This window comes from Bombus vosnesenskii, unplaced genomic scaffold (assembly GCF_011952255.1).
Source record: "Bombus vosnesenskii isolate JDL3184/JDL3185 unplaced genomic scaffold, Bvos_JDL3184-5_v1.1 scf7180000013262, whole genome shotgun sequence".
In the NCBI taxonomy this organism is placed as follows: Eukaryota; Metazoa; Arthropoda; class Insecta; order Hymenoptera; family Apidae; genus Bombus; species Bombus vosnesenskii.
In genome coordinates, this window is record NW_022882922.1 from 4,804,142 (window position 1) to 4,826,437 (window position 22,296).

The 22,296-nt window shown below is 49.4% G+C and overlaps 1 protein-coding gene across 2 annotated transcripts in view; it reads left to right on the forward strand.

The window, feature by feature from the left end:
- The first annotated feature begins 886 nt into the window (after positions 1–886).
- Positions 887–22,296, forward strand: part of LOC117236487 — a 37,666-nt gene continuing 16,256 nt past the window's right edge. For both annotated transcript variants that reach the window (XM_033499532.1, XM_033499614.1), the window contains exon 1: positions 887–1,168. The gene's annotated coding sequence lies outside the window, so the exon portion shown is untranslated. The remainder of the gene's footprint in view (positions 1,169–22,296) is intronic.

A 22,296-nucleotide genomic window follows, 5' to 3' on the forward strand; every position in this document is an offset into this window, starting at 1 on the left:
GAGCAATCGACGTAAGCAGGCATACCGTGCGCGCTCGGTACAAGAGTCAGCGAATACGGCCATACGGAATCGCAGAGACTCGCGGTTTCTAATCGGAGATCGCGTCGCCTCGCACGACCAGCCATCGTCTCCATCGTTGAAGTTCGCCGCCCGACGCACCGAATTAATCTTGCTTATTACCTCGACTTGACCCTCTGCCACGAAGTACGAACGTCGTTCGGGCTTCCTGGTTGCGATCATCTCGCGATCGATCTTGGAAAAATCCTTCCCTCCCTCCGCCCCATCTTCTCTTACTTTTCTTCCACCCTCCTATCTCTTTGCGGGACAGCGTGATCGCCGATACCGTCGCGTCAACGGGATAATAGTTGCAAGGTGGGTCGTCGAGGGCGGCCCATTTCTCGAATTCTTGGTCGGTTGGCTGCAGCGTTTCATCGCCAAGCAAATGACGCGGCGAACGATTCGGTAGCGGTTGACGCGACCGTCGCACGGAAGTCGAGGCGAGATACGAAGAGAAGGAGGAAGACCAAAGTGAAGAAGAGAGAAAGGGAGGGAAAAAGCGGTAAAATGTCACTGTTCCCTAATTACGCGAAATAACTAGCCTGTACTGGGTTCGAGAGGAAAGCGAGAAGACAGAAGGGAAGGACGGAGAGAAAGAAGAAGGAAGAACGAGATAGAGACGCACGGAAACATCGTAGCCACGAAGAAGCGAGAGATCCCCCTTGGATGGAGCCACGGTACCGCTAGATCTCGCGGCCAATCGCGCGACCTGTTTACGCGAACGCGTCCAATCACCGGCTAGGTTTGACCGGCAAGCAAACGCGACCACCACCCGGCCAACTCCGTTTATAAAGTGAGCCCGATGCGCCGCCTCGAAGACAGAGCCGTGCCGACAGCCCAACCATCAGGAACGTTGTTTTTTTTTCTATCCATCAACCCGTCCGAGACGAGTGTTCCGTCGTGTGTGATCGACCGGTGAACGAAAATTCGGTGAAGGTTTCTCCGTCCTCTCTGTCCTCCCTCCTTCTTCTCCTCCGGTTCTCCAAAGATTTCCGGTTCCGCGAAGTTTCGGCACAAGTTCGAGCGGGAACCCAGTGATAACCGAGAGTGATAAGAGAGAGCTGGTGAACCGAAGAATTCAAGTTCGATACCGAGTGAATTTCCAACCAAGGTACGTGCGTACCCAAAGTGTTGTCCAACCTATTCCTGGTGGAATAAGTGTTCGAACGCATCGGTGTCGAAGATTCTCCCAGGTTGATAAGGAATATTCGATGATAAGGAGTCCACCACGATCGATCGAAACGATCCATGGATCGATTAATCACCGCGAAGACGTGATAAGCAGAGTGACGAGTCCGCGACGACATTTACGCGATGAGAATCTTCCTCGCCGTTGTTTTCGGATACATGTTCGTCCATTGGATGGCTTCGCACGGTTTGCGAGAATAGATAGAATGTTTTGAAGCAGAAACGACGCGGTGGTGGTCGTAAACGATGGAATACGCGACGCGAAAAATATTCCAGTTGTAAATCGTACGAATGCGATTTGTTCTTGCCGAAGAGATTCTTCTCGAAGAGCAGAGGTTAGATCGAAAAACAGATAGATGGATAGACGCGAGCGATGATCGATCGAGTCGGGAAAATAAAAACCTGTGCGATCGGCGCGATGCCTCGTGGTCGCCATTCCCACGGTTCAGAGTCGAGCAAACGCGGTTCAAAGTCAGGGCCGTGTTGAGCAACAGTCGAGACCCGTAATATCGAGCGAACGCGAAACCGCGCATAAAACCGAAACGCGTTGCTCCACCACGCTCGTCTCGCCACGCCGGTACGCTTAAATTGCCTTCTAAAACTAGCTACGAAATTGCGAGCGTCCAACACTCGCGGACGATACCGATCCGACCATTTTCATTGCGAGTAGAGAGAGAGAGAGAGAGAAAGAGAGAAAGAGAAAGAGCGAGAGAGAGAACAAACTTTTCTCATAGACAACGCTACTGTAAGCTGCGTCGTGTCGTGTAAATAACACGTCCGTGTTTCGAATAGATCGAGTATTTTTAGTCATTTCAATGATACATCGAGCTATTGAATCGTTTGCTGTATTATGCCAAGCGAATCGTTGCATAGAAAGAAGACAAGTATTTCGAATAGGTGGAGTATTTTTAGTCGTACACGGACACTCGGCCGTCAAATCGTTCGTATTCTCGATAGACGTCCGATTTCGTGTCGGCCCGCGACGCCGGTCGAATATTCATGCTGGTACCTTGTTTCGACTGGTCGGAAGTCCGTCGACCCTTCGAACAACGAGTTAGTCTTTCGATATGTAAATTCCGCGAAGCCTGATTTAACGATATCGCGTTAAATATGATTCCAGTTAGGAATTTCGGAGAAGAAGTTATAAAAATCCAAGTAAGATAGACAGATCTTAACGAGAGATACGCGAAGAGAGCTTTTCGAAGAATCGCGCAAGTAGTTTCGTACCGCGAAACGTTTAGGAATGGAAGTCCGATGTGTCGCGAGCAGGTGCGCGTTTTCTAAGGTAGAAGCGCGGTCCAAGTCGGTGAGTTCAATGCCAGAGAGGCGTGACGCCTGCCAATACTCGCACCGCCGGTGTCGTTATTCCGCGTACTCGCACTTTCGCGAAGATCACCAATCGTCGAGTCGAGGAAGTGCTCGCGCCTCGATACTATCGTCGATCGTCCTTTCTGCCGAATGCAAGTTGAAACGCAACGAGACACGATCGACCGTACGCGATTCTATCGTCCCTTCGGTGAGTCATTAAAGATAGAGCGGCGTTCGCGTAAACTCTTCTGGCGGAACGTTCGAACAATGGTTAATGTTATTCACGACTGAGAAACGGAGCAAATGAAAGATCCGAATGAAAGTGTAATTGTCGGGTGACCGGAAACGTTATTACGTCCATTATGGTTCTCACGAAAGGTTCAACAACCATTAAATCATCGGGTATGTTCGTATATTTAATTACGTAACTCGAGCACACTTAATTACCTTTTTGTCACGCACATCTTACGCCGCGTGAAAGAATCCTGATTAACTCTGAAAACAATAAAACTAGAGGTTTTACTCTACCACGGTGAAACGATCACACGTATACACGTACGTATATCTCGTGTATCGAAAGAAGAAGGATGCACAGAGGGATTCGCATAATGTTATAGCACGTTATAATTTCACAGTCTCGTAAGAGGACGATGAATAATCTCTGCTCTGTACTTTCATAAATCGCCAGTCATCGTCGGTCAGAAAATTTCAGCGAGATCCGCATCGGCTCGTCCAGGTGCTATATTTAAACGACCAACGATGCGATGCTCGAATGGTCGCTGACAAAAAACTCTAATTCGTGTCCCCAAGATCTGACGCAGCATCCACGGTACTTGCACGGAGAATCGTTTCGTCTTGAAACGATCAACGCATCTCGGAAGATGGTAACGTTCGCGGGACTGCTGTTCTTGCACGATATAAAGTCCAAGAGAGAAGAGACTCGCTGGTAGAAATAGCGTGCGCGCGCAAGCTCACCGCTCCGTGACGGACTCCTTCTTCATCGCCGCCACCATCATCATCACCGCGATCATCATCCTCGTCGTTGCGATCGTCGCCGTCATCGTTCCTATGCTTTTCTTAAAGCAGCCCCACTTTTTGCCTTATCGCCGCTATGAATCGCCGAGTTACCAGCACCAATCCCATCAACGAAGTTGAACGAACTTGAAAACCATATTCGCCGCTTCACACGGGCTTTGCAAGGGAGTTTGCGAATTCCCATGCTCCTTGCTAATCTCGTATTTTCTTCTAACATCCGTCGTCGTTCGATTCGAGCTTTTACGCGTAATTGCGTTTGAACAGGAAACGATTCGTTTCTTTCGCAGCTTTGATCTTATTCGTTAAATCGAGCGATTCGAGCGTTGCCGAGCGAAGATCGTTTCGCTTCGCTCGCGCTTTCTCTGCCGCGATCCTGAATGGCCAGCGAAGAAGAAAAGTGGAGCCCGCGAGAGGACACCCCGAGGTGACAAGCATGACGTTTTTCATTTGGCGATTCGCGCGAATCTGCCATTCGAGTCGGCGGTGTTCTCTTCTATCCTGTCGGTGCCTTTCCTTTTTCCTTTTTCCCCGGACTCGTAGCCACGACCTGCCCCACTATCTCGCGTTCAGCCGATGGAGGATCTTCCAGGCGCCGCCTGGCCGTTGACCCCGAAGCTGCCTACGGCCCATCTTAGTAGCTCCGCGCTTCGCTCGCTTAGATCATCGTCGAACGACCTGCTTCTTCGGCGACCCTTTGGAATTTTATCCCGCGGAATCTTTTCAGTTAATTAACGTTTCCTCGTCGAGCGTTCTTCCAACGGCAATCGCTCGCCTTCGTCGACCTTCTCGCCTCGCGCGATCCGCGTCAACCGGTCCGCTCGTCACCGAGAAAGATACCAACAGGTGTGAGACATTCCGCTCAGGAAACTCGTATCCCCGTTGCTACTCCGCTGCTACTACGCTGCTACTCCGCTCTGTAAATCTGACCAAGAATCTGGCGTATCTTTTTCGGTGATTAACGAGTAGAGTCGCCTCTTGGAATATCTCGGATCTTAAAGAATTTCGGGCTCCGGCTAACTTTGAACTTGCTGCGAGGTTCGACGAACGAAGTTCGTTTGGCTGGAGTCCAACGTTCGACAAAGACGCGATCGACTAGAAATAGCGATCCGTCAGTTCGCCACGGTATAGTCGCCAGGGGAATATATATGTGAACCGCATAACGGATGTCGGATTCATAAATGAGACGCGTGGAATGTCGTAACAAACGACCGGTTAGAGAGCGGCAAACAAATTCTCATTTGCGAACAATGAGGACGGGACACAGGTTTCGCGGACGCGTCGAACAAGAGTCGGATTACGATCGTATTAGATTGCTTCGATTTGTGCGTCTCCGTGCGACGACCTCGCGACGTCGTTCGGGTGATCGTGAAGAAGGATTGCAGCTTGGACGCGTTCACGGAAGACACGAACGTTCGCAGAAGGTATTTAAGGTATCTCATTATGGCTAACAATATCCTCGAACGCGCTCTACCCATTATCTCTTCCGCCCTTAATCAGTAACGCTCAATTTCTAACTCGTAATTTGCGCGGACGGTGTGTACACGCTCGAAAGGAAGAAGGTACGCGGTCGGCGGGAAAGTGAAAAGGAAGCGAGCCGAAGGAGAAACCAATTACTCGAACAGACTAGATTAGTTCTCTAAAACAAACGGACCTGCCTGTCTGGGAAAAGCAAAAGGAACGTAGCGCTCGACGAAGTTTCGATCAACGACTACGAGAATAGAAGGAAAATGAGAAAGATGGGAACGAGGATCGTGCTGAGAGTCGATGAAAAGTGTCGATACGGGGATCGAAACTGAGCAACGAGCAGTCGAAGGTAAACTCGTAAAGGCGAACGAACCCGAGGAGCGAACGCGAAAGAAAAGGGGGAAGAGGACGACAGGAGCTCATTATTGAACACTTAGCACGTTTTAAAGCTACTTCCTGGCCATACTGCACAGATAGGCGTGGACGCGCGCCGCCGCATCTCTTCGATTCGCTCGACACAACCTTTAACGATTCCACGCTGCCTGCCATCGTCGGCAGTTCCTCGCGATTACAACCGAAGGCGAACACCTGTGTTCCCTGCACGGTCTAAAAATAAGGCGAAACCTCCGGATAAAGTATTCCACTCGCGTTCGAGGAAAATTACGCTTTAACTTAAGGCGATCGACCGTTTAGATTTCCTGCTTTCCTAGTCCCGCCAACGATCTCTCGCGAAAGGAGCCTGCCCGCCGGTCAGCCTTAATCAGCTCAGAACGCTTCGTCCTTCGGAATAAAGTAAAAATAAAGCGTCGGGGTGTTCCCTGGCCCGTCTGAGAACACCTGCACGATCGGTCGTTTAGGGCGTACTGAAAAACGAAAACGGGAAGGATTAACAGCCTGTGTAATTTCGGCGGCCTGTGTAATACACGGAGAAAAGAAACACCGTAATCTCGAAGCGTTCACTTTGCCCGTGGTTATGGGGGCAATACATCCGGCAATTTTGGCCCGATTTTCAATCGCTAAATGGAGATCGCCGATGAAGATCTCCAACGAAGAACGCGCAAAGTACAGGATCGACGATAAACGTTATGCACCCTCGCTTGATCGCGTAAAAATCGCCTGACGGAAACTCGAAATGCAGAGAAAACGCGATATCGCGTCAGATGCTGCTCGCGGTTCGCGTTATTTGCAAATTGCTCGATCAACGGTACCATGTTCGATTCTCGTGTGGAGGAAGAAGGTCGCGATGGAGGTACGCGACCTGGATGACTGGCACGATCAGGAGAAAAGGAAAGAAAAACCTCGTACCGATAGTTTGGTCTTCTCGTCACGAACAAATATTTGAACCCGTACGACTGGTAATGTTGGAACGTTCTGTTTGAAAGTCGTTCCGGTGAGTGCCCTCCGTTCGTTTCAGCCACCCTCGCTCGTAACTTTCCGTGGGCCGAATATGTGGGTAAAACGGTTCTACCGGTCTCCGATCCGGTTCTTGGGCCGTCCTTACATTTCGATAGGCTACGCCACGCTCCACTGCGCTAAAAACACGCTTTAGCTCCCTCCCTTCGTTCGATTTTCCAAACTTTTCCAACGACCGTTACGCTTATCGGCGTCCGCCTAACGTTGGCGGCATTCTTTGCTCGATTTTCACGAGTCGAAGAATTACGAGGCCGCAGGAATATACGGCGGAGGAATCGATTCGACCGCTTGAAAGAACGAGCGTGCCGAAACCGTTCGCTGCAAATCCGTTAGAAGGCCGGCCATCGAAACCGTGTCGTTCGCGGAAGGAACGCCGGAAAGAAAAAGCCGGTTCCTGTTCAGCGATCGCGTTTGTTCGTCGACCGCAGGCGCCACGAGAAAAGGAAGTGCTACAGTTTGACCGTGATCTTTCGACGCCGATCTTTCGCCGTTTCTTTCAAAAGCAACACTCTACCTACCCGAAACCATATTGGACTATCAGGCTTCGCGATCCCGGAAAAGTCTGGCGAAGGAGTAGATTTCGCAATGAGCTTTCGCCGTATTCGGTTTATCGGAAGGATCGAGTAGCGCGTCCCATAAATGGCAGAACGAAGACGCAGGGGATTAACGGGAAGGAACGGATACGGACGCGGTTCGGACGAACGCGAGCTGATATCGTCGAACGGTAACCAAGTTTTTGCGACATCTACACGCGATAACAACCGCCTCGCAACGGCTTTTAACTTCACGTGGGTGTGAAAATGGAGCACCTTGGACGTAGACGTCCTCGTTACCTCTATTCCACCGTATCGCGACCAACAGACTCTAACGTCTCTGGGCTTCGAAATCGTTTCGCGCAGCACCGTTTAAAAATCCAGACGAAGTATCGTCTTCGCCGAAGTATCGATTCACGAAGCTGATTTAAATCGTGCCGGGGAAAGGACGTATTCTCGGCGTTCGTGATCCAACTTGCACGATACGTTAAGTAGCCGTGATGGTCACGCGGCCTATAACAATGCCATAAACGAAGAAGAAAGATACGAAACGAGGGGAAGAACGAGACGAAGATGGAGATGGAATAGCAAACGGAGACACGCGATTCCTGGAGAATATCGACTGTAAGGAGTTTGTGGACCACGCAACGGTAACCGCTCCTCTGGAGCGCGAATCGCGGAGCTTGTGTTCGAACACCGTTACACTTATGAGCGCGAACTCCATAAAACGCCACGACCTTAGTTATCGGAGTTGGCCGGCGAGGCCACGGCCACGGCCGCCAACGACGCCCACCGCTCGCCTTTATTTTCTCTCGCCACTGTGTTACCGTTAACCGTTGTGTTTCCTTGCGAATCTGATTTCGCGTCCCTCTCTGCTCACGACTTTCTCTATCGCCAATTTGTGCAAATCGGCGGCTGCTCGCAACTGTCGTCTTCCGGCGAAAGGGCACAGGCCAAGAAGATGTAGGACGAGAAGCTACGACGTAATGCCGAATCGTAAATTGAAACGCGCCAAGTAACGATAGAAACCTAACAGACGATATCAGAAAATTCTATTTAAAAATCAGTAAATCGATAAAAGTAAAATGAAAGATAAACGTTACAACGATAGAAAGCATAATAGAAGCAGATAATGACGAAGAGTTCTACCGAAAGAATCGACGAATCTCTTGGCAATTTGTGGACTACGATTAAAAAACGCGAAGGATTGAGAAAACGAAAGATGGAAACCAAACCGGAAACGAGGAGCCGCCATCGCGGGTGAATCGGTTCTCTGCCATCTATATACAACATCCTGTTGATTCCTGGCAGGGCTCGCGAGAGGCAACCTTGTCCTTAATGGCAATGCCGACGTCGAACGAGTATTTATCTGCGATCTCGTTCGAGCATAGGAAGGAAGACTCGGAGGGGAAAAAAGAAAGGACATTCCAGGCAACGATCTGTTAAGTGGCCGTTCGCGATCGAATTTCCCATTCGATCGATTATAATATTTTGAACACGGCCTCTCTGTCGTTGCCGAGCGTATCGAGTACGCGGTTATCGACGATAACGATCATGATAATGGACCATCAAAGTTCAACGACTGATTCGACCGTTCGCTTCTGAAAAATGACATTTGCTCTACGAGCTTTTTTCGCGACTGTCGTCTATCGAACGATACGCATACGGTAGCCAGCAGTGCATAGCTTCCCGTTTCTGCCAATAACGCCACACAACGGTGCTTCTGCCTCTGGTCGCGGCATTTGCGAACGCCGATATATAAATATCGAGCAATGGCAGATGGTGTACGAGTGTGTCACGTTCCGATTGCCCATTAACGGTACATCTTATGGATAGGATAGGATGGGATAGTCGTGGGATCGCGATCGCGGTCTTTAATCGACCGTTCTGACAGATGCCACATAACTTCACGCATCGAGCATTCTACCGATGGAAAGCGTTTCTCGTCGCTTCGACCTACCACCGATAGATCGTGTATTAAAACGTTTTCGTCTAAACGGAGATCCGAGCGAACTCCCGCCGGCTGAAAGTAAGTAATTACCGAGTCGACAGGCTACAAGCGGGCGTACGTAATTGCTAAGAATTTACGACGCCACCGTGGACGATTAATCGAGCAAAAGGAGGAATGTAGCCGCGGGGGGATCGTGCACTCGAATTTAACGGGGGTCGCTATTCGATTCGGCTGACCAGTTTCGACGATTTCTTGGAAAACGATCGTATCGAGGCGAATAAGCGTAGCGACCGACACAGCGGAAAATTAATAACGCGATCGAAACGGCGATAAGCGTCTCCTTTTCCTGTGAAATCTCGAGGGAAGAGCGAAGAAGAGATAACGAGTCTCCGGTCTTAACGCGAATCTGTGATTTCTTAAGGTAAGTAGACAAAAATTAATTGTTCTGATTAATGCTGTCAGATTGACTACCTCGTAAAAGATTAAAAACACTGTCGTCGACCCTTATCGATCGCATCCGTTTTTATCTTTCCCGTTGTTCGTACGATTCGTTGCTTCGTTCGTCGTTTCGTCGTTTCGTTCTCGACCGCGTACACGACCGCGTAAGAAGACAATCGGCGGTGTCGAGTGTACGCGCGATTCCACGAACAGGCTTAATTAAGTAAAACAAGTAACTGTATCAATTAGGGACACGCTTTAGCCGATTGTTCCGTCCGACGAGAATATTTTGTGATTTATAATCGTTCAAGACCGTTACCTTTCTCTTCTCGCGACGAGGTATATCGCGGCGAAGGAAGAGAAAGAGAAGGAGAGGCGAACGCGAGAACCGCGACGAACCGAGCCGAAGAGAAGGGACGAGATAAAATCGTCGATTCTAATTCCACGCGATGCGCGCCTAACTGTATGCAATAACTGTGGCACAAGGTGAACAATCTTTGTCGACTTTAATGCGACTTTAACGACAGCCGCTCGCACCGTTACCGGTATAGGAATTTCCTGAGAATCAGTCGACAGAGAATTATTGTTTTCCCGCGGATTACACGTTGCAGCTTTATACCGCATCCTACGATCGTCGTTGCCGCGGAGATTCATCGCGTCAACTAACGTTTCGGAACGGGTTTCCGGCTTAAAAGCCTGGCGGTAGGCGTGCGCTATCTGGATCCGTGACGATTCAAGAGTTTGTCGTTTCGATTTACGTCTCTGCGAGACGAATCGCGTCGAACTTGCATGGACACCGTTGTATGCGAAACCCGCGATATACGCGTCATTTTTGCAGACGTGTCTATCAGACGCCGCGTTTCCGCCTTCGAACGAGACGATGAGAAGGTTAGCGCGTACGGAATGACACAAAGAATCACGTTCTTTTTATATCTGTACATTTATTCTTCAACGGTGCGTGTTTTCTTAAAACACGTCGCGTTCGCGTCTCAGCCGTATCGTGTTCGTTTAAAAAAGGACGCAACCGTAACACGAAATTACGATGCGCGTGCGTATCTTCGAATCGACGCTGCTGCAACAAGCGTAAAAGCAGACTCGTTCGAAAACGATCGGCCGACCTAACGAAAGAATTTTAGCCGAATCGCCGGTTCGTTCCTTGCCCCGGCAGGGCTCTCGCTTCTCCTCTTTCTCCTCGATTTTACGACGAGCTCCACCCCATCGTCTAGAGGCTGTTTATCATGGCGAGGAACTTTTATCGACCTTATTTTCATTAGGAGGGAAAAAAAGAGGCAGGTCTGCCGACCTCGCAACGTATAATTTAGGAACGATCGAATCTGCGCGGAACAGGGCCCACTAACGTGTTCTATCTTTCGCATGACGATCCTGGGAAGGAGCGTCGTTCGGTATAATTTTATGTTTGACTATCGAAGCACCGAACATCGAGCGCGCAACTTTCGTTCCTGGGCGCGCTATTAATATTCAACGAACGGCGCGACCGGTCCCTCCGCTTGGTTGCTTCTTACACGACGAGTCGCGTCCGTGGCAAATTAAATCACGGCTACATCGATACAAACAGAGATATTGACCGACTTAGACCGTTCCGTATCTGTAAAGTTGCATCTGCCTGAATTTCATTAATTATAACGCTAAATGGAACGGGAGAGACTGGATCGCACACTCGACCGCGCGGTAGTATTCTCGCTCGCTGTGCAACCGTAAAGGGAGGCTGATTCTCCTTCAATACCGTTAAAAGCAAGCAGACGCAACTTCCATCGTCCCGTTCCCTTTTCGATGGTAAACCTCCGATCGCCGACGCTTCGACGCGGCAGAAGTTCTTATCTCCCGTCGAATCTTCGAATTCGCCACGCCCTCCCATAATTTATGGATAATAGAAAGAGAGGATGATCGATACGAATTTTTTGCGCATATCCATATCTAATTAACGCTACCGAATTTATCGACCCCGACGATTTATCGACGATCGTACCCCGACGCCGTGACTCTGCGTTATCGACCGACGTGCGAACGAGACTACGGTTGCGCGAAAATCGCACGGCTATAGCGACGATCGACGAATCTGTGGAATTTTTCTGAAACCCGTAGTTGTCGCTCGAAGCGAAGAAATCGAGGCGAAGCGTCAGCGAACAGTCACAACCGCAAATCGACGCTTCGAGTTTAACGGTAAATCGCGTAACAAATCGAACGGCCGCGACCGATGAGAAATGGTCAATGAAACGCGGCACGACTAGTTTGGTAACTCGAATGGTCACCCGATTAAAACCGTTGTTCGGTCAACTTTTGCTCGACCTAATTCCAACCGACCCTGTACGAAGTTCAAGGCGAATTTCGGGACGAAAGTGGGCCTTCCCTTCACCTTCCAGCGAAATACCATCGAGCCGGTAGAACCGCCGCAAAAGGAAGTAACCTTTCTCGATTGTTCTCCTGCCGCGAAAAGGTCAGGAACCTCGGTCGGTATAGAACAAGTTCTCCATCACCCAAACAGATCTCGTAAATAACGTATCTACGTATGTAATAATCATTTTATTACGCCGTTTTATCGGTAAATCCATCACGGGGTTCCTATCGTCAGACAACGCTCGCGAGTTTCTATGATCGGGCAATTCGCTGGATTTAAATGCCACTGAAAATGGCATAGAGACTGCTGAAATCGTTTGTGTATTCATTTTCAATCGCCGTATTATCCAACTCGAAGGCAAGCGCGCAAGATGTGTGACGAAATAACGAAAATATGTAGCGCGCGATACGAGAAAAATGCATGTCACGATCGTGGCAATGGAATGAAATACAAATTATTAAAGATCGTTAACCATTTCCAATTCGATGGCCAAGAATATTACGTGGATAGTTGATTTTATGTGCACGTGAGATAGCGCGCGTTATTACGATAATTTCCATAGAGTGGCGATTCTTCCGCGAGCTGGCCGTGTCCGCGAATAGAAGAGGAGAATCCGCCTCGGGGATCGGATGAACTTGACACCGAGATTGCTTGTCTACCCTCGGCCGTCAGCCGTCGACCACCCAGATGGAGCAGTCTATTAGCTCTTAACTACGCGATTATTTTCAAGGAACGTTCGTTTCGTTAAAAACGATCGGATCGACTGGTTTGTTGAGTTGCGTACAAGCTTGCCACAATTTCAGAGGGGATCGTTAAACGGAGCATTACCTTGATCGTATAAAACGCTCTCGTGGGCTACTCGTGTTTGCCATAGTCGCTTGGATTCTCCTCGACTTCGCCACGGAGCAGAGCACGACGGTACCTACGGTTAGACACTCCTTCTCGAGATTCGTTCCATTTTCTGTTTGTAGCTCCAAATCTTGATACTGTTTTGATAATTGCCGTTTCCTGCGATCGCGAAACGAACGAAAGAAAAGGCATCGATGGAGAAAGGAGACGAGGCTCCCAACGTTTTCTCCTCCTTTCGACTCTAGTGCCGTGCTCGTCTTCGCTTAACGGTATAAACTTCCTCGAAACGAGGTCGAAACCGAGCGTTCGAAAAATCTTGGAATTGCGCAACCAGGCTTGGGTCTCCGGCGATCGATCGTTTCGTGAACACCCAGTCGCATCCATCGACTCATAATAAATCGGCGTACTTTCTTTCCGCGCGATGAACCGCCGCGTACCGTTAGCTTCTTCTTTCCGATTCTTTCCAAGAAACTGCAATCCTCCGTGCAGAGTTTTAGATTCGTGGAAAAGAATCGTTCCGGTCATCCAGACTATCCCTTAACGTCAGTTAACGCCCGCGTTTCCCAACTACCTATATCCTGTTCTTTATCTTGCAGGGATCATTCTTCGAAGAAATTTCTTTGGTCGACTCTTTCGCAGCTATCGACGCATATGTTACGTCGCATTAACTATATTCTTCTCTCCACTTCTTCTTCGCGTTTGTATCTTTTACAGATATGTCTTTTTTGGGGGGCGTTAGTGATGACACAACTGAACATTGATCGCTAACGTTAGAAACAAGCAGATCTGCTCAGTGGGTGTTGTCACGTGGTCGCTTCAAGTAGCTTGTGTCGGCTCCCGATTGCGCGTGTAAGTTCGTGGTGCGTTTTTCATAATTCACCTCGGATTTGCACGCCTGCACGGCCGAGTCTTTCACCTCGCTCCTCGAACTACCTTTTTTTGGGATACTTCATTCATAAAAAGCGTAGGATACGCAAAAGGCAATAAAATTATATTCGATACTAAAAGCAAATATTAAAATATGGTACTTATTTGGGATTATACAGGCCAGAGGAGAATAACTGAATCGATACTATAACGGAGTATACTTTGTTTCCGTTTGACGCATGTCTAGCTCTATTCGTGAATACATCGCGCCGTATTAACGTTGTCCAATACTAGCGACGCAACAGGTGCATCTTTGTTTTCGTGCGGCTTTAAAAACCACGTTGTATATAGTCATACTGTAAACATCTTTATGGATGAACAGACTTCTCAGAAAACACTCTTGCCCGCGACGTGCAACATAACGAGAGAGTGCTTCAAGGACAAGGCGATGACTCGTTCGCGGCGCGCGAGATGCTCCAAAGAAAATGTGTTAATCTCTCGAGCGTTTTGCCGGTATACCGTTCTAACGGACTCGAACTTCGCAAGTGCGTCACGTTTGTTCGTGCCTCACAGAAACGTTAAGATCGCTACTGTGAAAACAACGACGGTGACGTGTGTCGAAGGTAAACAACGTGCAACGTGGATCCTCCGTCGCGATAACGAAGCCGATAACCCTATGATCCGATTCGAGACGCGGAAACATCGAAACTGGCTTCTGCCGTTTTTGTCGCGATTAAACGATTCGAGTCCCCGAACGAATCCCAAAGGATTCGACGTCTCGCGATATTATTTTCCTCGTTGATTCTATCCTTTCGATGGCATGGAAATTCTACGAGCTTACTATTCGTGGTACTCGATTGACGAGTCTCCCAAATTGCTACGACCAGCGATACATCCACGTTCTACATAATAAACGTATATAGGGAATGTGGTTGTACTCGTAAATCGACGAAGAAGAAAATGTAGCGTAAATAGTTAATCCAAACAGCGAAGCGAGATCCTTAATTATAAAAGGCGACGTTCAACTGCGCGGACTCGGTTGCCCTTTAATTTGGTGTTTACCGCGAATGGATACGGAACGGGATGCCTAGGGAATGAGGATGTTTGTTCACAATAGCGAGCATGGTTGCTCGTGGCTGGAGAAGGTACGTAGCGCGCCTGCGGATTGATTACAAGGCATGCAGCCCTGCTTGCAGCGCGCCGCTGTTGCTTTGCCACGGAGCTACGAAAGAGTAATAACGCAAGTGATTTTGGTCCAGAATTGCCACGTCCTACGTAATTCTATTTAACCGCCGTCCACGAAATGGATGCAATCGACCGGATTCTGCCGGCACGATGACGCGATTCGTGAAATGCAACCGTAAACGACGAGCATTTAAAATTGTGAAATATACGTACGTATAACCAATGCCATCTTCTTTTCGTATAATTTTATAGTCTTCCTTTTGTACAAATGTAATCGTTTATTTGTCGAATACGAAAGTAAAGAGCGATAGCGACGAATAGACCAAAGAACGGTTAATTCAGTACTGTACCTTTCAATTTCGGTGAAGACAATCGATTTCCGCGCGCCATTAAGCACGCAGAAAGCAAGGATCGGTAGTGAACGAGTCGTTCTAGCATCGGTCCGGCTCGTCCTCGGCAGAGAGGAACGAATGACAGGGAACGGAGCGAATGAAACGGCAGAAAGAAACGAAAAAGGGCGAAAAGTTTATTTGAAAGTTTTTCTACCCAGGAGCTGGACGTGCCGATCTTGCCAGACGATCCCTCGACTGTTCTGCAATTTCACGGCTGATATCGGGTATTACGAACCGTTTGCTCCTTTGGATTCCTTTCCCGAGATGATAACGAATATGCACGGGAATGCGAGCTTGCCGATTTTTCCTGACATTGAAAAAAAAATCTCGCGATGAACCGGGAAACATCGAAGATCCGTAGTTAGCGAACGAACCGTAGAAATCGACATGTTCTCGACTCTCGTCTAGTTCGATGCCTTCTTGGTTTTTCATTCGCGTTTCTACCAATTAACTCTTTCTCATGGACTCGATCTTCGCTCGCGTTCGACGAAACTGATCGACGATGGAAAGATCGAAACGCGTAATAGCGAACTCGCCTTCGCGATACTTGGATCGATTAGGGGGCGTTAAACTCGTTTTCTCTTCGTCTTTCGACATCGAAAGCGCGTGGCTTGTCAGATTCTTGTTTAAACAAAAACTAGACGCGACGAACCACGAGAGGCACGCCCTTTGATTTCCAACGATCGCCGCATCCGCCATTCGTGCTGCACGCACGCGGTGGTGCACGCGTTGGTCAGTGCCGCGAAACGAGCGCACCATGGTTCGTGCTTCTTTCACGTGCTCTGTGCGAGCTTCGTCAACCATCCAGTTCATTAACTCTAAATGATCTCTCGTTCCATAGCGCACGAGTCGTAATTGCGTAAAAGCTATCACGGGTAATAAGAAGACAGACTCGCTCCTTGCCATCGTCTTTGAGAATCAGGATATATCGAATTTACCAGCCAGCTCTTTCTTTTCTTCCTTTTTCCATGCGCGACTGGTTTACAAACCTCGAGTGGTTTACGAAAAGGAACCGAGCAGTCTCGCAAAGCAATCTTCGCTTAAAAAGAACGCGTAATGTTGATATCGGATAACCTCGCTCCTCGTTTAACTGGATATTGCGAGCAATATCGAAGCTAACAACTAAATCCAGGATATTTAACCTCGGTCGTGTTGTTTCACCCGGCCCATGGCTATATTGCCGAACTTTATCAACGAAATTGCCAGCAATTTCGTTCTTTTAGTACGTGTCGTGTTCTTCGTGCTTCGAGGATAACATAACATGATACGTACGTTTTGATGGAGATGAGAAACATACCGGACAAGGTAGAGTCGCGTGCCCGACGTTTCTGCGGCTTTCGAGTTACGTAAACGCAATCACGATTACCTGCAAGCCTCGTAAGCATGGTGAAAGTACATCTTCCATCTTCCACTCGACACTGACCCGCTTTTTCAGCGACCGTGAAACAGACTCCTGAAACTTTCTTTACGCGAGCTCGTGCGGTTTTGTACGATGATCCTGAAAGCTGATGAAAACGAATTCGCGGCGCCTACACTGGATGCGTGTTCCGACGAACACGGCACGTCATATCGATATGTAGACGTATTCGAATGTGTGCATTTCGGCCTTCGGATGCTCCGTTCCTCGAGACGTGCATCTGTCGTAAGTCGAAAATCCACGCTTTAGCGTTGTTTCTCAGTTTCCTTCCAACTTGATCGACTCTAGCTCTTTATCGATATTTATCGATTCAGGTGTCCAGATTATGTTAAGTATGTCGTAGAAATTAGCAGGTATCCATCGACGATCTCGATGGTCAATCAACATCGCTAGATATATTTCAATGACCGTAGAAGAGAAACGAAGATAATTACGCGAGCTGATAAACGAGCCAGTCATCGTATCGTCGTCGTGAGTCGAGATCAACCGGTAGGTTAATCGCGTAGTTTAAACGTTATGCAGGCGAACACGGTTGAAACGTCGAGAGAAACTGGATTCCGAGACCATTCCCGCCGATACATCCGAGTCTCTCGAGCTTGACTAATTGATCGGCGCTCGTTGCACACTTCCTTATGCCGAGTAATCTACGCTTATCCGCAGCCGTTTAACTCGAATTATGCAAAAGTCCAGCCGGCTCGCAAATCATCGAACAACGAGCTCGCCGAGAAAATTACATGGCCAACTACGAAATCATACGCGATTTCCTTTACTGCCGGGTCATCGCTTATCGCCTGGCGAGCATTCCCATGGACGTTCGATTACAGGCTGTTTCGCGGCACGTGGGAGCCGCTTCGAATGCGCTTTCACGAAGTAAAACGAATCCATGAAATCCTTAAACATTCTAAACGATCGGAAAATTATCTTTCGAACGAAACTTCGCGCCTCTTGTAACACCCTGGATGTAGACTTTCCTACGAGCATCGACGCGCATGGGGTTACGAATAACAATCGCTTTTCTTGATAGCAAATCGAGATAGAAATTTCAACGAAAGGTCTTCCCTCGACCAATTCTTTGTAGTTCGTTAAAGCGTTCCACTTGTACGACGAAGACGAAGGTGCACAATTTCCGTGAAATCTTTAAATATCGTAAATTACGAAAGGGATAGCTTCGACATCCTGTACATAGGCTATCCTACAAGCGCACACGCGCATAGCGTTGTAGACAACGTTGCGTTGCTTCCCTTGATGGCAAATTGAGATAAAAATTTCTTCGAAGTGTTCCGTCTCGAAAAATTCTTCGTGGTTCGTTAAAGAATTCCACCCACGCGACGAAGAAAGGAGAGAAGAGGGAACCTCGAGCAGTCGACTCGATGGCCGTGCATCGTCGTCGGCGAACGTCCTAAGGAGAATCATTAGTTTCGAATCTCGGCAGTGTCGGGACTGGAATAGCGAATTTAAAAGAACTCCACCGAACAAGCAGTTTCGTGTAACCGAGATCCACGAATGACTCTCCCCGGTGGATCCTTTCGTTCTTCTCGCGTTCCGAGCTGCATTCTTCCTCCTTGTTCGCCGGCTTGGGCATCCTTGTCACGGAGCTCGGTGTTGCGGTAGATCGTGTCCTTGAGCGGTACATCTCCGGCTCTTCCTCGGGCTCCTTTTTCCTTCCTCGTGTTCTTTTTCTACCGCCGGCTGCCGGCGTTGCTTCGTGGCGGGTTTCTTTCGCTCGCCTATTCCTGGCCACTCCATTTGCATGGAGCGCAACAAGAAGAAGACAAAAGGAAAGAGAGAGAAAGAGAGAGAGGGGGGGCGAGGGAGAAGAAGAAGCAGAAGAAACAGGAGGTGGAGGCAACGGAGAAAAGTCGAGAGATCCGCTTAGACGGCTGGAAAAATCGCGAAACACGAAAGCGAGCCGCTCGTGCATCGAGGGAAGAAGACAAAATGTCGCGGGCGATGGTTTTACATGGTCGTGGCTACGTAATATCTGCCGGCCGGCTGCACGACCGGATGCTGCGTCTCCGGCTTCGAGTTGCCTCGTTTCGCGGCCGAACACCGTGTCTTGAATTTGCAACCGGCGTTTCCTGCGCGCTCCGAGCCATCTGATAAGCCGCCCTCCGCCTCCGACTCCATCCTTTGCTCGTTTGCTTCTGCTTTTTACAAGATCGTGCCCTTCGACTCTTCTTGTTCCTTGCGCGGGTCCCACCGCCGCCACCGCACCGCGGCTACCGATCATGCCGCCAATAATCTATAGCTGCCTGGCGACTCGTGGCAACTATACGATTCCACCAAAGCCATCAACTCGTTCCGCGACACAGGTTCCACGGCGACAGAACCAACGGCACAAACTCGACGACCACCCTTGCAGTCGCACCGCTGCAAACACACCGTCATGCACTTTTACCTCGCGCCGTTCACCTACCAGAGTCACGTTAGGTCGCGACAGTGGCACCGATCTAACGGACCACCCGCGGTCGTCTTGCTTGCAATTCCACATATTATACCTACTATTGTACATCTACGTAGCAACCCTTTACAAGCAACGGCTCTCGCTTGCGGTTCCTCGTCCGGCCAGGCTGCGTACCATTGTCCTATCGCGAACATCCGCAACTTCTAGCTGTATAACGGAGTCCCCTGGTGTTCTTGTTCGGTCGTTGCGAAGTAAGTGGTAACGTTACGAATGCCTGTAGACTGCTTTCTCGACGCGTATCGCGTGCTCGAACCACGAAGCGTTCTCGGTAGGTCGATCAGAGGCATCGAATCTCACTTCCAAGCACTTGATACTTTCTCGCCGAATGCGCGCGTTTAGCCTGCCATTTTGAATCGTATAAACGCTTCTATCGGTAGCGATGACATTCACCGTCAGTTGCGGTCAGTTGTCCATTGAAAATTCAACAGATTCCCGGTAATCCTGTGCATTCCATCGTAAAGCGTTCCGAAGGTGCAGTCACGCGACGTATAGCGCCATTTCGATTCGCTACGTCGATAGGCTACTTTATCCGGGCGGCAAGCGTTCCCGCGCGAACATCCATTCGTCGACTAAACACAGTAATCGGACGGAAGAGGACGATCCAAAACGGAATCGACTCGCCACCACCTTCCACCAGCTTCTTCGAACGATGAGACAGACCTTCGACAACTGCCAATTTACTTGATTCTCCAACGAAGAACGATCTTGTCTCGTAGCTTCTTTCCGCGCCAAGGAATCGGGCGAACGCTTCATCGAGCTCTGAAATCACGCGATTCGAATCGTCGATAATAAGCACAGCCAGAGTACCGATCGCTCGCGTGCAATCTGACGGAAGAAATGGATGGAAACTCGCCAACTTTGCGAATCGATTCCACGATTTGCCATTCCCAGAATGCAAGTCCACCGGAGATCTACGAGAGATTTATGCGCTCGGTGATTCTGTTTGCGCATCGAGGCGTGACGAAAGTCGTAGAATATGGAAGAAAGACTCGTTCGACGTGGATTCGCGGTTTCCAGCCCGATACGTTGCCTGGTTCGTCCTCGGCGGTCGATCGAAGGGCTATCGGAGGTTCGCGTACAGAGAGTGACGCGTTTTGTGCGATTGAAATATTACGGCGTTCGGCGGGACGTTTTCGAGGATCGTTCGGAGGAGAAGGAAGCTAGTCTTGGCGCACAGCGTTCACCGCGATGATTAAATTTACATGAAAAACGAAAAGCCCGAAGCTGGCAGGCCGACGTCTCTGCCTGGCGGATGTTACGTCGGCGTTGACGTGGCAGCGTGAAGAGGAGCTGACAAGCTGGAATAGAGTTCTCATCCGTGGATCCGCGCCGGTTCGACGAGCGTTCACCTTTCAGAGTCGATTCTCGTTTCTGCCGACCCGGGAGTAGCTCGATCGCGTTGCCCCCTTCCAATTAAAGCGTTTTCTCGTTAATGACCGCGCGCTCCCGTCGCCCTATCGAATAAATCAAGCGAACGCGCGACCCCGAATAACATTCGTGGCAAAAAGTCGACAGCGCGCAACGCTACGAGCGCGTTCGATTAAAATCATAATTAACGCAGAAGCGACAGGGCCTATTCGCGGAACGAAAGATAATCGGACGTGGATCGAGGTCGAGGGGGACGATAGCGCTAATCCGATGATCTTGAGTAAATTCGAAGGCGTAGATCGAAGCGAAGAGGTCGCGGTCGCGCTGCCCCCTCGTATTATTATTCCCGCGGTACGAGAGCGCGCAAGGGAAGCGAAGGGCTTCTTCTCTAGCGGGACGAGGTCGTTGCTCCGTGCATCTCTCACCGGCAGAAGGTATAATCATATTTCTTACCGCGTCCCCTTCGTCTATCGACTCCCCTTCGTCCGTCCACTCTTATTTCGTTTACACCGTCTCGCGTGTCTCGAAACGGCCATGAAGACAACCACGATGCAACCGCTAATTACTTCGAAGATTTATCGAGATCGGTTGCCGCGCCTGTGTACCTTCGCCGGATCGATCGTTATCACCGAGCCTTGTGCTTTTCCGTCGAGCAACACGTTCTGCTCGCGACAAAATCGATCGTAGTCTGGACTTGGCGCGAACGAAGAGTAATTTCTCCCGTTCCAGACGAACGTTGCAAGGTCGATGTTAAAGCGATGTCAAGACAAGATGTCGCGGTACGCTTCGTCGATTCCTAGGTGTCTACTCGCGGAGAAACTATCGGAATTAGAACGTCTTCGTTCCTCCTGCCGCGCGTGATATAACTAACTATGTATGATCGTATAGCTGGCCGCGTGCTTTCTCACGGAAGACGAACCCAGATTCCAGAGACGGAACGCGCGTTTTATACGATCGACGAAACGGCGGAAAAATCATCGAACTCGGTTGGCGGAGATCGCGACCGTACGGAAGAGCTTCCGTGGAACGAGATCCATTGCACGGTGGAGGATCGAGGCAGCCAGCTCGGCACCGATTTACGTGCCTTCGTTGTTTATGAATCTCTTATTCTCCGAAAGGAAATCGCTGCTCGACCGCTCTACCCCCTCCGTCCATCGTCTCATTATTTATGAATCTACTCGCGAGCTACCGTTCGCCGCGGTGCTCGTCGAGATGCACTCGTAAATCAGATCGTTGAAGTTGACCGTTGCAGGGATCGCGGCGTGATAACCCTGCGAATGCCGGGCAAGCCAGGCCAGGCATCCCTCTTCGATCGATGCGATCGCTCCGAGGCTACAGCTACCGACTCTATGTCACTGACCATAATATTCTCGTCGACCGTTTACGATCCGCGCCGAATGAGCGTCTATAGGAAATGGTCCGCGTCGTTAAAAGGAAAATTGAATACTCGTCCATGGTTGGTTGGCGGAATGGCTGTTGGAATGCGTTCTGTTGCTGCGGAGGGACGCGAGAGGGCGGCACGATTTACGATCGAACACATCGTCTTCCCGTTTGACTCGCACCTACGTAACTTCCATCCATGACTCTCGACGATGAATTTGTTTATCGCGATCGGCGTATGTTGAGGTTATTCGGTGTGTAAACAGAGAAAACACGTGGATAAATTGTAAGGTAGAAAAAAATATTTAAATAGAAGTGTAATAAGTAAAAATACAATTTGAGCTGGTCCAGATCCGCACGCTAGCTGTGTTATCTAATAACTGAAAACCCCGAAGCCAACGTCGCCTGTCTACCGTTTATGGCCTGACTTCGTCGCAGTCTTTTGTCTACGCGCTGTCGATGGCTTCAGTGCTTGAGAAAACTAAAAAAGACGTAGAGTTTTCTTAGAAGTGGTAACCACTTCAGCAGCGTAGATCCGATCTTTACGCTGACGCGAACGTTCGTTCGCGAAGGGAGGCTGCGTGTCGCGACGGAGAACGCGTTCGTGGTCCAAGCGGTCTTAAGCGAAGAC